This window comes from Pectinophora gossypiella, unplaced genomic scaffold (genome assembly GCF_024362695.1).
Source record: "Pectinophora gossypiella unplaced genomic scaffold, ilPecGoss1.1 Pgos_32, whole genome shotgun sequence".
In the NCBI taxonomy this organism is placed as follows: domain Eukaryota; kingdom Metazoa; phylum Arthropoda; class Insecta; order Lepidoptera; family Gelechiidae; genus Pectinophora; species Pectinophora gossypiella.
The window spans coordinates 111,278-127,783 of record NW_026063242.1 but is presented as its reverse complement, the minus strand read 5'-3'; the positions used below and the strand labels follow the sequence as shown (position 1 = coordinate 127,783).

The window sequence follows — 16,506 nt, the reverse complement described above, 5'->3', positions numbered from 1 at the left end:
TATCAATAATATCTTGGCTTAGCCATTTCTTCCTTGGGACTAACTTTTCGCTTTCTAAGCATTCTTCTGCGGTACTTTTAATTATATCTCTAACCTTATTATACTTCTCTTCTATACTATTTACCTCTAAATCACGATTTTTCTTATATTCTAAATATTTATCTTTCAATTTATTACTATATTGCACTTGATATTTGGTATACTTTAATTTATTGAGATCAATATTCTTATATTTGTGTGTCCTTTTGGTCCTTTTTAATCCTAAATTAAACTTGCTCAGGAGAAGATTGTGATCCGTATTTAGATCAGCTCCTGGGTAGGCTTTGCATGAAGTGACTAGGTTCCTATTTTCCATTCTAACTATTATGTAGTCTAATTGGTATCGTCCAATGTCTCCCGGCATTTTCCAGGTATAGAGCCTTCTTTTTGGCAGCTGAAATTGCGTATTGCAAATAGTCATGTTATTTTCTTTGCAGAACTGTACCAATCTATCTCCTCTGTCATTTCTTTTTCCTAGGCCAAACCTACCCACAATATTTTCATCCTTCCCTTCCCCCACTACAGCATTAAAATCGCCTATTATAATTAAATTATCATTTTTCTTTACAGCATCTATTATTGAGTCGAGCTGTTCATACATAATTTCAACTTCTTCGTCATATTTACGATCTCCTGTTGGCATGTACACTTGAATTATAACAAGATCTTTAGGTTCTGCTTTGATTTTAATCGCTGTAATTCTATCACTGTGATGAATAGTATTTTCCACTTTATTTCCCCATTTTTTGTTCAAGATTATTGCTGTTCCATTACTTCCCTGTTTTATATCACCTGTGTAAATTATTCTAAAGTTATCACTCCAGTAGTCACCGCTGCCTTCCCACCTCATTTCACTAAGTCCCAAAATATCTATTCTCATTCTTTCCATTTCCAACTTCACTTCCTCCATCTTTCCATCTTCTAACATTGTTCGCACATTCCATGTGCCAATAGAGCAAGGGTTTCGCATGCTGACGACCGAGGTAGCCTTGCTATTACTACCCCTGCCGGACTCAGACCGCCACGGGATGTGACATCGTGGAAGCCCGTTGTCAAGAACGTTCCTTTTCAGTAAAATACTCTCCATGCTACTTTTTTAGGGAAAAATAGGGCAGTGGTTTCCCTCTTGCCTTCCACCCCGCAGTACTCTGTATGACGCGAGTGGGATGGTGCCCAGAGTAGTCTATTACAAAGCCATACTAGGACTCCTGTCCTCTGCCTCTGAATAGTACTGACAGTTACTGCTGCCCTCTGTCAGGTTCCAGGTTACAGTCCCTGTGACATGCCCCTTCCGTCCTGCATTGCCGTACCGATGGCTCCCATCTCCGCCTCTGCAGCCGTTGAGTTCTTCACCCGTATCCCTGGGCAAGGGTTCTACGTTATACCCCGTAGGTCTGGGTCCCTATTCGAACTCAGCCACCATCTCACTCCGGCCTACTAAAGTAAGAGGCGCCCACCCCCGCGGCAAGGACGCGCCGAACAGGAATTGCCCCAGTGGAGGGCAGAGAAGATGACTCTGTCCCCCCTGGGGCCGGGTTAATGGTCTTGTATGGAACCAAGACCAAGGGCCTAGGCATTTTACCTTAACTATTAATTATTATTTTCTCTTTTTATTGATAACTTGATATCATTCAAATTTTAAATATTATAACAATATTCATTGTCAGCACCCTCACTTTTGGCTTTTGCATACAACTTTTGGATGGTAGCTGGTATCCTTAGCTCAGTTTTAAAACTTTTAGGGATAACAGCCGACTCATAGCAATTATGTCACAGCCTGTAACTACATATTTATAAATGTAAACAAATATTGTCATATATTTAAGGCTTTAATGGTACGAAATAAAGATATTATTATTATTACGTGGCGTCCACTCCAGTCACCATTACACGAATGTTTCTTTCAGTGGTGACGTCACTTTGGCGCCCCTTAGCCCCTCTAAATGTAAAACCCGTTTGTTCCTTTACTGAGTGGGTTATTACAGTTTCTTACATGCGTGATTGTAATTAAGTAGTTAGTACCTAGGTATCAGAAAACATTACAATTAACTAGCTTTCATCGAAAAAGCTGCCTCATGGTTTTGAGATATAACAAAACAATGTATTGTGGAATTTTATAAGTACCTACCTATGTCTATCTTTTAGGAATCACTTATCATACACATTTTATTTAATATTTATAAAATGGCTACGTTAATACGTTAGTTACCTACCTACTTTAATGAATGTTATAATTGCCCTTTTCTTCCTTTATGTTAGGTATGTTACCTCCAACAACTTTGCTTTACATTCACCTTTTGGGGCCTTTGGCGACTCAATCATAACCCTGACACTAGGGTTGATTAGGCTGGTATTCCACCCACGACAAGAAAATAAGATTCACGACATTATTTAATACATACTATTTTTCTTTTTAGGTTCATCAGGTACTTTTAAAGTACTGACACCGAAAAAGGTGTACAAAAATAAACGGCTTCGCGACTGCGAACTTGAAGAGCTCGTGGAGCCGCCAGCAGTAGCATACCAGTGTAACACGCCGAAGAGAAGACGGTTGTCAATTACTGAAGACACGCCAAAATGCAAAGTATTAAAAAAGAAATTAGTATTGTATCTAACAAAAACAAAATGTAATACCTTTTGAATTAAAGAAGTAGTTTAATTGAATATTTATTGTATTTTCATTCTAGTCATTAAAAAAATCCAACTGCATTAAAGGAGAATGGGCGAATCTGGTCCAAGAACCTCCACTGATGAGACTTATATGTAATGAAAGCTTATGCTTTCTCTATGAATCTGGCAAAGTTCTATCAGATTCTGTCCCGGGGTTCTTTTTTTACGGCCATGTTTGTCCTGGCTAAAAATGTGATAAACAAAATTAAAAATTTTGGAAAAACCCACGACGGTAAAAATATCATCGAAAAAGAATAAAATAACTCAAAACCCCCGACTTAACCCAATTATTATGTAACGAAATATTATATTAGACTTAAAAATACTTTCTAAAAAAGAGTTGATATCTCGAGACATCGGTAATAGATATACTTAAGTACCTAAACAATGAATATGGATGTTTACAGTTTTTTCCTAACGTGTCTGTTTCTCGAAGATATACTTAAATGTAGCGATAATAATTTTACCATAATACATAACCGAGGAATATCCGTCGGGGGCTGCCTTTTCTATATGAAATTTCAACAGAAATTTAATCATACTCATAAGTGTATTTTATGTCGTCGTTAAACATCTACAATTCTTCAATAATTGTATTCACGTCACTAGAAAAACTTTAGCTGGGTTAATGGCAGCCCCCGACGGATATTCCTCGGTTATGTATTATGGTAAAATTATTATCGCTACATTTAAGTATATCTTCGAGAAACAGACACGTTAGGAAAAAACTGTAAACATCCATATTCATTGTTTAGGTACTTAAGTATATCTATTACCGATGTCTCGAGATATCAACTCTTTTTTAGAAAGTATTTTTAAGTCTAATATAATATTTCGTTACATAATAATTGGGTTAAGTCGGGGGTTTTGAGTTATTTTATTCTTTTTCGATGATATTTTTACCGTCGTGGGTTTTTCCAAAATTTTTAATTTTGCTTAATTTTATTTCAGACTTTTTAGAGAGCATATACGAATTATAATCTATATAATGTGTAGGTAAGATCTCGCAAAACAATAAGTGTGATTCATCCTACCACATAATATTAAGTCCCTTATTATATATTATACAGTTGCTTTCTGTTTAAAGTTACCTCTATAACACTCATCTGAAAACATGCACCAATCACCCACGAACTCATTCCTGAAATCCGCATTGAAATCAGACAATACGTTTTAATTTTAATAATATTGCAATATAAACGTTTCACACTAATATAGCAGCGCCTCCTAGTGAGTTAATATCATAAGACTTATCTTAGACCATGCACCATTCAACTACGAACCCATTGCTGAAAACCGCATTGAAATTGGACAATTCGTTTTAATATTATTGCAATACTATTTTTCACTAATATTGTAGCACCCTCTAGAAAGACGTAATTTTTATATTATTTGGGAACATGCAATAAGCTACCACGTACACATTGCCGAAAACAGAATTTATTGTAATCGGACATTTCGTTTTGATTATATTGCAACATTGTTTTGCACTAATATTGTGGCACCCCCTAGTGAGTTACAGCCATCACACCTGTCTAAGAACATGAACTCATCAAACACAATCCCGTTATTGAAAACCGCCTCAAAATCGGATCATTAGTTTAAAAGATAGGTGGTAACATTACTTTGCACAAACGCACACACAAACATCTCTCACCCTAAACGCATATACCTGCTCCGTTCCGTCGGGGGTAATAAATGTAATTAAAATTATACTAACCGTAAATTAACAACACTTTGCTTTACTTAATACATAACATACATAAACTGCCTATATACGTCCCACTGCTGGGCACAGGCCTCCCCTCAATCAACCGGAGGGGGTATGGAGCATACTCCACCACGCTGCTCCACTGCGGGTTGATGGAGGTATTTTTACGGCTAATAGCCGGGACCAACGGCTTAACGTGCCCTCCGAAGCACGGAATCATCTTACTTTTTCGGACAATCAGGTGATTCAAGCCTGAAAAGTCCTTACCAAACAAAGGATAGTCTCACAAAGTGATTTCGACAATGTCCCCATCGGGAATCGAACCCGGACCACCAGATCGTGAGCCTAACGCTCTAACCACTAGACCACGGAGGCTGTTTACTTAATACTACCTGATTATTGAGTGATGGGTTCAAGTTTATGAATTAAATGAGGATTAATTGGATGAATTTGATTCACTTGACCACACAATCCACGTGCCACTTATAGTCGATCTTGATTTTTCTTTAATCTTCGCCAATCACTTCGTATTATCTACAATTTATTGATTGTGATCTTCTCTGAAATCTGGCTCGAAGGACCATGAATATGCCTGATATGCCTTTTTACTGATTTTTAAGGGATTTAGGTAGCAATGAAACAGCACCGTGTTCGACGTAATTACGTGTAATCAATGGAACCGAAAAAAAAACGCCTGTCAGAAACAATTAACTAATAAAAACTATTGCAAATAAATTGCAAATAAATTGCTATTATAAACTGAAGAGGCGTTTCGAATAATATTGACTCTAAACTCTAATATTGTGGCGCCCCCTAGTGAGTTACAGACATGACACCTGTCTAATAACATGAACTCATCAAACACAAACCCGTTATTGAAAACCGCATCAAAATCGGATTATTAGTTTAGAAGATAATTAATAACATTTCTTTGCACAAACGCACACACAAACATCTCTCACCCTAAACGCATATACCTGCTCCGTTCCGTCGTGGGTAAAAAAACAGTGGGAGCTAAAATCGGCTCAAGATTTGTTGCTGGATAACTAAGTCTACATAAATAATTATGTATCATATTGTATATCATTTTAAAGAGGATCTTTTCCAGAATCCGAAACATAAAAAAAAAAAAATGTCTTTATGTAAGCGAATTATAGTCAATTTGCATCTGCAGCGCCATTGTTTCTCGGTAGCTAAGTTCAAGTTTCATGCCTTTTACCTCTTCCAGAAGTATCTTACCGATTTTTTTTATATTGCTTCCGGAATTTGATCTGAGTGATAATAACAAGAAAAATAAATAGACACCTCTCCGATAGAGACCGCCTAAGCTATTGCCTATTGCAAGAAATCGTCATCATTAGCAAGTCATTACGGTATTGCATATTATAAGCTTATCAGCAACTTGGAACTTGGTCCAAGAACCTCCACTGGTGAGACTTGCATGTAATGATAGCTTATACTTGTCCTATGATTCTGGCAAAGTTCTATAAAACTCTGTCCTAGGGTTTTTTTACGGCCATGTTTGTCCTGAGTGTACAGTAGTGGACTGCAAAATCACCTCAGGATTTGTTGTCGAAAAACTATTTAACTAAGTCTATATACATAATTATATATCATAATGTATATCAATTTTAAAGGGGAAGGTTATCAGAATCAGAAACACAAATAAAAAAAATGCATTAAGTATGTAAACGACTTTTAGCCAACTCACGTCCGTAGCACCATTTTTCTCAGCAGCTACGTACGAGTTTCGCGCCTTCCAACCTTTCCAAAGAAGCCCAATCATTTTTTCCTTCTTCTGATATTGCATTCTTAACTTTTTTTTTTTTTTTTTTTTTTTTTGACGTGACTTATTGTAGATTTGCCGCAGATGGCATTAACTACTTGGCCGGACAAATGGGGAGCGCTGAAGGCTCTCACCCGGTACAACGTTTAAGACAACAGGCCTGAGGGTGCCCAGTTGGGCGCGAACCTCGGCTCAGGGCGTCGTCTGAGAGGAAAAATATTTGAAAGAATTAATCGAGCGAATTGAAAGAATTAGCGATAAGCGCTGAATGAGGGAAATCGTCGACCACGCCGGCGGGGTCGGTATCGGGGTCCTGAAGTGTTTGGTGTCGCGAGCTGATTGGCTGCCTCTATGGCTAGAGTAATCGGGTCGTCGGGATCGTATATTACGTCCTTCGGACGCCGATACTTTTCAGTACCGTCCCTAAGCGGGATGTATTCGGAAGCCGCAACTACCAGGGGATTTGGGTGGTGCGGAGCAGAATCGAAAAAACGTTTGGAAGCTAATTTGAGCCATTGGGCAATGGTTGGCAGACCTAGGTCAATGTGCAGATTTTCATTGCGAAGGAACCACGGAGCTCCCGTGGCTTTCCGCATGAAACGATTTTGTATTACCTGTAGACGGTGGATTTGAGAGGGACTCGCATGAGCGAAAACTACCCCTGCATAGGTCATGATCGGACGGATGCAAGTCGTGTAGATTTTCACCTTATTCCTAAGGGACAATTTACTTCGCTTGTTAAGAAGACAGTGAAGACGGCCCATTACAAACGCGGCGCGATCGCGCACACGTTTGATATGGGCCTTGAAAGTAAGACGTCTATCTAAGACTACGCCGAGATATTTGACTTGCTCCTCCCAAGGGATCGGCTTGCCAAACATCTTAATGATTTTAAGTTGACGGCGTGACCGTGGCGTGTTATAATAGCCCTTTGAAAAGTACACCGCTGCACTTTTCTCCGGGTTTACCTCGATTCTCCATTTGCGAAACCACTTGCCCAAGGCATTGGCCGCGCGTTGGAGGATTCCGGTCATCATAACTCGACCACGGCACGAAGAATCATTCTTAACCTGACAAGTGACAACAACAAGAAATAAAATAGATACCATTCCGATAGAGGCCGCGTAAGCTATGGACCTATTGCAAGATAACGTACTCAAAGGGTAGTCATTATAATCCAACAGACGTAACATGATTAGAATGCGGGAGGACGCAAATGTAGTATGTTTTCTTTCACCACAATCTTGTTTTATTAATCCAGGCTTATATCTTGTCTTATAAACAATGCCGAATGGTACAACAAACGTATCGTAAACGTAAGGTTGCCTGGTAGTAATTGCTACCTTGGCAATAAAGCCGCCTTTTGCACCAGTTATTGCCTGAACTTGTTTAATAAATGTGTTTCTTTTGTATACAATAGAGTCATTACATTGCATCTTGATTAGAATGACTTATTTCTTGTTTCTCTCGTACTAAGCTATATACTGTTAGTGTTAAAGAGACACATATTTCGTCTCTTTCGCATAAGGCGATGTACTACATTTCCGTCCCGCCGCATTCTAATTATGTTACGTCTGTTGGATTATAATGACTAGCCTTTGAGTACGTTATCTTGCAATAGGTCCATAGCTTACGCGGCCGCTATCGGAATGGTATCTATTTTATTTCTTCTTATTTTTTTTATTTTTTTTTTCTTTGTTGTCACTTGTCAGGTTAAGAATGCAATATCAGAAGAAGGAAAAAATGATTGGGCTCCTTTGGAAAGGTTGGAAGGCGCGAAACTCGTACGTAGCTGCTAAGAAAAATGGTGCTACGGACGTGAGTTGGCTAAAAGTCGTTTACATAATGCATTTTATTTGTGTTTCTGATTCTGATAACCTTCCCCTTTAAAATTGATATACATTATGATATATAATTATGTATATAGACTTAGTTAAATAGTTTTTCGACAACAAATCCTGAGGTGATTTTGCAGTCCACTACTGTACACTCAGGACAAACTTGGCCGTAAAAAAACCCTAGGACAGAGTTTTATAGAACTTTGCCAGAATCATAGGACAAGTATAAGCTATCATTACATGCAAGTCTCACCAGTGGAGGTTCTTGGACCAAGTTCCAAGTTGCTGATAAGCTTATATGCAATACCGTAATGACTTGCTAATGATGACGATTTCTTGCAATAGGCAATAGCTTAGGCGGTCTCTATCGGAGAGGTGTTTATTTATTTTTCTTGTTATTATCACTCAGATCAAATTCCGGAAGCAATATAAAAAAAATCGGTAAGATACTTTTGGAAGGGGTAAAAGGCATGAAACTTGAACTTAGCTACCGAGAAACAATGGCGCTGCAGATATAAATTGACTATAATTCGCTAACAAAAAGATTTTTTTTGTTTTTTTTTTTGTTTCGGATTCTGGAAAAGATTTTCTTTAAAATGATATACAATATGATACATAATTATTTATGTACACTTAGTTATCCAGCAAGAAATCTTGAGTCGATGTTAGCTCCCACTGTATTTTATCACATTTTTAGCCAGGACAAACATGGCCGTAAAAAAAGAACCCCGGGACAGAATCTGATAGAACTTTGCCAGATTCATAGGGAAAGCATAAGCTTTCATTACATATAAGTCTCATCAGTGGAGGTTCTTGGACCAAGTTTCATACAAAAGTGCCCATTGTCATTTGTTAATTTTAATAATCAAGTAGGTATCTTAATTATCATAAACTAATACTATTTGTATATAAATTGTAATGAACAATTAATTATTTATAGTTACTTTAAATGATACCTATCTATGTAATGGAAAGGGGATAGTAAAATAAAAAAGACACATTTCTATTGTTTAGTTATTTATTCAAAACCATACAAAAACTCAGTTGAATCAGAAAGGCTGGATCAGTGTTTTTCCCAGGAAAACCTAGGTAACTATTTGGTACTCAACTAAAACTCATTTAAACAGGCACATTATTGCCAGATTCACATTCGGCTGTTTGCACATCCTTTCCTTTACTACTTGAGCCACATTATCTTTCCACTTATTTTATATTATCTTGACTCAACCAGGGTACTCGCTACATTATGTTACCTACAAATGAAAATATAATAGTTATTAAAAGAGCACATTAATTTAACATGCACATTAATTTTCGGCAATGATATTCAGAACAAAACATTTCTACCACCCATCAGGTATTATAGGCATTAGTTTATCTATGTATCACAGATAATATAATAACATAACATAAGCAAGATCTTGCATCCCATTGAGGTAGTCAAAAGTAACATTCATCACAAGATGAACTAAGCACACGCACCTCACAAGCTTTCTGTTAGGCTAACGATAGGCCGTATCGTTACCTATAATGGTCGAGCCAACTGTACTAGATGTGAACTGTTTAAAATAAATTAATGCAAGTCTGGTACCAGGGTTTGAACTGGTGTTCATCGTTTGAGATGCAAACAAGTGTACCATTATGACCTATTTTATATTAGAGTAATAGTGACTATATAATAATAGTAGGTATATTGCAATGTATATACACCTTGTGTGCCAAAACTCTGCTCTGTCCGCCCTGAGAAGGAGACTTAAGGAGAGTAAGTGTGAGTTAATACTCTCTTATACCAATGAGTAGATTGGTGGAATGGAGTAGTAATAGTAGGTTCTATTTTTTACATTTAGACACGTGGATGACCTATTACGCATGTAATCCGATGAGTTTGAAATTTATCCACTTTATTGAACATTTAGATATTCGGGCTCAAAGAAATGGGATAATAATTTAAGCATACATACCTGGCATAGTGCGATTCTCATTTATGCAGAACAGAAGTCAAGATTAAGTTTTCACTATAATACCTACAACTCCAAAGAAAATATTTTTCTTTGAAAAGTAGTGTGGCTTTCATGAGGTAGACTTTTATCATATTCATCACTTGGTCATGGTCAGAAAATTGTTAATATGTGGTTCTAATAGCCTTTGCATGTCATTCTTCACAATGGTTATCATCGTCTTTAGAGATCTGAAATAAGTTACAGGCTTAAATTCACAACACGCTCACTGCCTAACTAGACTTATTTAACTTTTTTCAACAAACAGTATATTATGATTTGTACCATAGATAGGTGACAGCTACACAAAAAAAGTATCTACTACATACATACTTATACTCACGCCTGTAATCCCGATTAGGCTGGGCAGAGCCACGAGTAAACAGAGACCAATTTGGAAGCACTTTATACAAAGTCCTCAGGTGCTTAACCGGTGGTCCAATGTAATGATTCATCATGCTAGAAAAGACTTGTTTTTTATAAAGGTTCTCCTCAGTCGGTTTTACGAAACGCCCGGGATGATAAGGGACGATTGCGTTCTAGGTAGGACCTTATCTATGTTTTTAATTATCTTCCAGTTTTAGTAACTAATTAGATACTTACAGGAGTTGGAGATATATTTTTGCCAATACAAAATGAAGACCACCAAACATCAGAAATAATCGTATGTCAACTAACAACTGTCACCTTGACAATGTCACAGATCATTGTCACAGATTATAATACTAATATGTCAACGTTGAGAAAAAAAAATCCGTTTGCGCCATCTATTATCTTAATTTTACTCTAACTCTAAGTAATATATTGTGCTTGCAATAACTTGCACTCAGTAAGCTGAAATTTCACTAGATGTCGCTCGATTCGTTCGATCCCATCAATAAATGACCACTAGATGCCGCTAAAAAAAAGGGCGTTTTAGCGGCATCTAGTGCTTTTCGTTGTATGACGTGAGGCATCTGTACGTTAGTATTATATGATCTGTGGTATTAGGAACCTGTTTCTCATGAGTAGATCGACTCAGAAAATCAGCTGTGTTTTTTGCACTACATACGTATTCTAATTGATAGTTATAGGCTGATAAGAAAATTGCATAACGTTGTAGTCTATTTGCTGACACTTCTGGTATTCCTTTACTAGGATTGAAAATTGACAACAAAGGTTTATGATCAGTTCTCAAGACAAACGGAACGTCCCTGCCAAATAAATACTGATGGTATTTACGTACTCCGAAAATTATTGCTGTGGCTTCCTTCTGGATCTGGCTGTAACGCTTTTCCGCCGCCGACAACGATCGCGACGCAAATGACACTGGTTTTTCCACATTATTTTCTACTTGCGACAGGATCGCACCTAGACCACTGGATGATGCATCAACTGTTAAAATAAGTTTCGCTTCTGGATTAAAATGTGCTAAATTCCTTTCCGAAGCTAACTCACTTTTTATTTTTAATATCGCATTGTTGTGTTCTTGCTTCCAGTCCCAAGTACTCTTTTTATTTAAAAGATCATGTAAAGGATTTAAAATAGATGACGCATTCTTTACAAATTGTCTGTAATAATTAACGAGCCCTAAAAAAGACTTTAGCTCACTAACATTAGTGGGTGTTTTTGCGTTTAAAATTGCTTCAACTTTTTCTTAAGATTTGTGAATTCCCTCTTTATCTATTTTAAATCCTAAATAACTCACTGAATCCTGGAAGAATGAACACTTCTCTTTCTGCAAAACTAGTCCTGCTTCTTGTAATCTATTAAATACTTCATTTAATCTTTCCACATGCTCTTTTTTATTTCTACCCGTAACACATATATCGTCTAAATATATTAGAACACCGTCTATGCCAGTTAATAAGGTCTCCATGACGCGTTGAAAAATCGCCGGCGCACTTGACAACCCGAATACTAATCTTGTATATTTATACAACCCTTTGTGCGTGTTAATACACGTTAAGGACTGTGATTCCTCGGACAGACGTAACTGATTATATGCGCGTGACAAATCTAGTTTTGAAAATTGTATCCCGCCATTCAATTTGGCAAATAACTCATCAATTTTTGGTAGGGGATATTTTTCTACTAATAATTGTTTATTCAGCGATACTGAATAGTCGGCACATAATCGTATTGACTTATCCTGCTTTAACACTGGCACAATGGGACTGGCATATTCCGAATATTGTACAGGCACTAATATACCTAGCGTTTCTAACCGGTTTAGTTCCCGTTCAACTCCTTCACGCATCGCGAAAGGGAGAGGACGCGCTCGACAAAATATTGGCTTTGATCCTTCTTTTAATTTTAATTCTACTTCTACGTCTTTGCAACAACCTAATTTATCCGCAAATAACTTCGGATATCGATTTATTAAATCTTGCGGTTCTTCTCTTCCACATAAATTAATAGAACACATCTGAAGATTAAATTTTGAAATAAAATCTCGTCCTAATAATAGTGGTCCGTTACCACGCACAATATATACTAAAAGTACACATTTCTTCTCTTTATATGCAAACGGAAGCGAGACCGTACCTAGTGTATCAATACGACCGCCGTTATAACCCCGCAACAACAGATCGGTCGGCTTCAATTTTAAGTTTTGGAAATAATTTTGATACACCTGCTCTGATATAACGGTTACTTGGGATCCTGTATCGACTTCAAATTCAAGCTTTACTTCATCAACTAATACAGATTCCTTCATGGGCTCACCTTGATAAGTCCTAATATTGCATACAACTTGCTTACCATCGTCACCGTCATCCGCACTGCACTCGACAAAATGTTGTCGTGCTACCCGCTTCGAACACATTCTCTTCAAGTGTCCTTTCACTCCGCATTGGTTACACGTATACCCCTTAAGCCGGCAAGACTCCGCCCGATGGCCCATGTAGCCGCACACTGCGCAGCTGCTGCCGCCAACAGGAGCACCGGGACGCGTGCTCCAGCTGGCTGCACGGGACGTGCGCGCCTGCCCCGCCACCTTCAACACCTGCAGCGGATCTTGTACCGTACCCGCCATCGTCACCGCTTGCTTAGCACCTACTCGCGCGCTGCGCATGTTCTCTGCCGTTTCTAGTGCCTTGCTAAGCGTAAGACTCGACATGTCTTTGGTGAATAACATATCGCGCTCAGGTCCGATCACCATCCCGAGCACGAACCGATCCCGCAGTTGCTCATCCAGCCCGTCTGCTGCGTACCCGCAGTGGATAACGAGTCCGCGCAGCCGAGCCGCCCACTCCGCCATACTTTCGTTAGCTTGCTGTGTCGCACTATGAAATTTAAATCTTTCCGCGAAACCACACTTTTTACTTTCGAAATGATTGTCAAGTAATTCAATAACTTTTTCGTAATTTAGAGTTCCCACTTGTTTTGGCAAAGCCAAATCACGAACTAGTTTGTACGTTGGTTCCGCTAAATTGCTTAACAAGATGGCGCGTCTTTTTGTACACGCTTTGTCTCCGTCCTCCAACAGGTCATTTGCTAAAAACCACTGATCCAACCTGTCCTTGTACACAATCCACTCTTGTGTTTCGTGGTTAAACGCACTTAATGTACCGATCGTATGTTTCGCCATTATTAATTACGCACGCGGTTCCGATATACCAAGTCGCAACTGTTATTCCTGCGTATAGGAGGGAGTCGAAACGGAGATAATGGAAACAACCTCACGCGTTCATAGGATTTATTCGACTGCCTTACTACGAGCCGTGGAGCGCAGCCAACGGCCAAAAGTATTCTAACTACCCTCTACTTAATGTCTAACAGTAAGCCTCCGCCCTGGTGGAATCCGAACTTTAAGGTGATGCGTTTCAGTCAGCTAGGTAACGCTGCGTCAACAGATGGCGTTACTTCTGCAGTTTTCGTATTTCTTTCCATTTATTCGTTTAGTGTTGAGTTCTGACCCAGTGAAATGTTAGGTGGCGAAATCTTACATACATTATTTTTAAGTTAAGCTACAATTTTGAAGTATTTACTGCAGATATCATATTGAAACATTGCATCAAAAGTTGGTGTCATTTCAATTTGTGTACAAACACGAAGCTGTCACACACACATGCGAACTAGGTTAGCTATTAAAAGAGATGCATAATTTGAAGTCTACTTCTAACTTCTAAATGGCGCATTTGGTAAAGCAGTCGCCGCCATTCTTAAGTTTCACGGTTCAAACCCAAGTGCATGTTTTAATTGTCTTTACTTTTTGTATTTTTTTTACAATTGAATTTGGCGAACCCGTCTATTTATTACGGAATTTTCAAAAAGAATCACTTTTACCAATAATATTATAATTATACAATAATGTACTTTGCACTAAAGTACCTTCCGTAATTTCCGTATTTTTTAATTTGTAAAATTCTAACAGACATTAATCGCATCAGTGAACATGCGGCTAACTAAAAAACTACTGAACGGATTTTCATATGGATTAGCATGCGGGACACTTAGCAGCTAATCGAATTCTATGTTGTTTTCGCGCCCAGTCCAGACGACTTGCAGCGCATTTCTGGACTTATATTTACGCGTGGTGTTTATTGTTAGGTTAGCTAGTTCAGGTTAGGACGTCTTTTTTTAACGAGGACGTTAAAAAAAAGACGAGGCTGGGACGTATTGAAGTAATATTTCCATATATATGCGGCCTGAAATGGGCTGTTTCGGGGACCTGAACTGATTGCTGTCGAACTTATTATCACGTTTTCTTGATTAAAATTCATAAATAAGTCAAATAGAAAAAAGATTTTCGTTAGTTTTAGATCTGTCATGATGTCTGTGATGTTTGTTTATTATACATAAGAATTTCAAAATATATCTTATTTTTTTTCCCAAAGGGCAAGGCAAAGGGAACTATGCCCATACAGCCATGTCTTGTGTTTTTTTTTTCTTGATGATGATTAATGAAACCTAAGCCCCCACCCTCGGAGCGGACTCCTACTCCGAACCCCAAACGAAGTAAGCGGCTTGTTGGCGCAAAGTGAAAATAGATAGGTACACTTTGTTTATTGAATATTCCGATTTAATAATACTATCGGGAATGTTTTCCGACTAACTTAATGTGATCTTTAACTACAAAACACCACTTCGTATTGATTATTTAGATTATTCAATGAAGAAAGCAACCTTCCCGTTCCCACCAAAAAGTCCGCGGCAAAGAGAATATAAATAAATCTGTATGTTGGATGGAAAAACAATTAATTATAAATGACTACTATTTAGGCCGGCAAATACAACAACTTTTTTTTTGATTTGGTTTTCCCCGAAGGGTAAGGCAAAGGGAACTATGCCCATACAGCCATTTCATTTTATGTATTGATTTTTTATTATAATATATGTCCTCTTTTAAAACACGGTACTTACCCATTATTTAAAAATGTTTAAATAATATGCGTTAAAACAAAAATATTTTTCCAATATTCCTTTTCTCTGATTGTAGTATTTTTAGTTTTTTATTTATATTTATTCTCTTCATACAAAATCTCTTTATAAATTGTCACTGACATTCTATTACACTTGTCAAGTAGTCAAAGCCTTTAGAGAAAAAAAACTATCACGCACACAAACTAACATTGACACCTCTACACGCTCAGCAAATACACTGTAATCTGCACCACTACAAATGTAGAATTGATCAAAATTGAGAGTCTGAAATATGGTACTTCTCGTATGCGGACCCTAAATTTTTGTTAGTTTGCGAAAATAATACACCAAAATATTACTATTTATCGGTTTTATAACAATATTCCTCTATCCGTTTTCCTGTAGCACTGCATCAACTTTTGTATGGAAAACGAATCACCTTAAGCGAGGTATTTCTCATTCCAGGCTGGAACATCCGGAGCATAGGGTGCAGTAACACCTCGATTGTGATCGCGGCGGACGACTCCGTTATCGCCTGGGGCGTATCACCCACCTACGGCGAGCTGGTAACATACAATTAATTATTTCATACATACAACTTTCTACTTCATACTTATTTACTTATAAAAAGGTACACCAACAGCTTATATGATAAAATATTAAATACCACTGAAACGGTATGTTGTAATATCATTGCTAATTACAGGGCACAGGGGAGATAAAGAAGTCGACCGCGCGGCCCAAAGAGGTGACAAAGATGGAGGGGCTGAATGTGACCCAGGTCGCGATGGGCTACTCCCACTCCCTGCTGCTCTGCGACGACGCCAACGACGAGGTCAAACAGAAACTGGAGACCGTACCCCTCTTCGAACCCTAAACACCACAAAAACACGTTCACTTTCATCTTTTCAATACAATTTTTATTCTAATCAGATACCTTTCTGATACACAGAACTGTAACTGAACTGTGCGATTATCTAACGCTGGGCGATTGTACAAAATTATCTTTTTAAATTATTGTAACTGATGTAAACTTATGTCCATTTTGACTTTTTTAAGCTAAAGTACAGAACTCTAGTATGGAACTAACAATATAATAAACGGGTACGTATCATAAAA

At 37.9% G+C, this 16,506-nt stretch overlaps 1 long non-coding RNA gene across 1 annotated transcript; it reads right to left on the bottom strand.

Moving 5' to 3' along the window:
- Positions 1 to 9,028: 9,028 nt before the first annotated feature.
- Positions 9,029 to 10,921, bottom strand: LOC126380952 (uncharacterized). The gene is made up of 3 exons (XR_007568593.1): positions 10,645 to 10,921; positions 10,006 to 10,232; positions 9,029 to 9,297 (listed from the first exon to the last, which is right to left on the bottom strand). It is a non-coding gene; the product is annotated as an uncharacterized LOC126380952 (long non-coding RNA).
- Between the last annotated feature and the right edge of the window lie 5,585 nt (positions 10,922 to 16,506).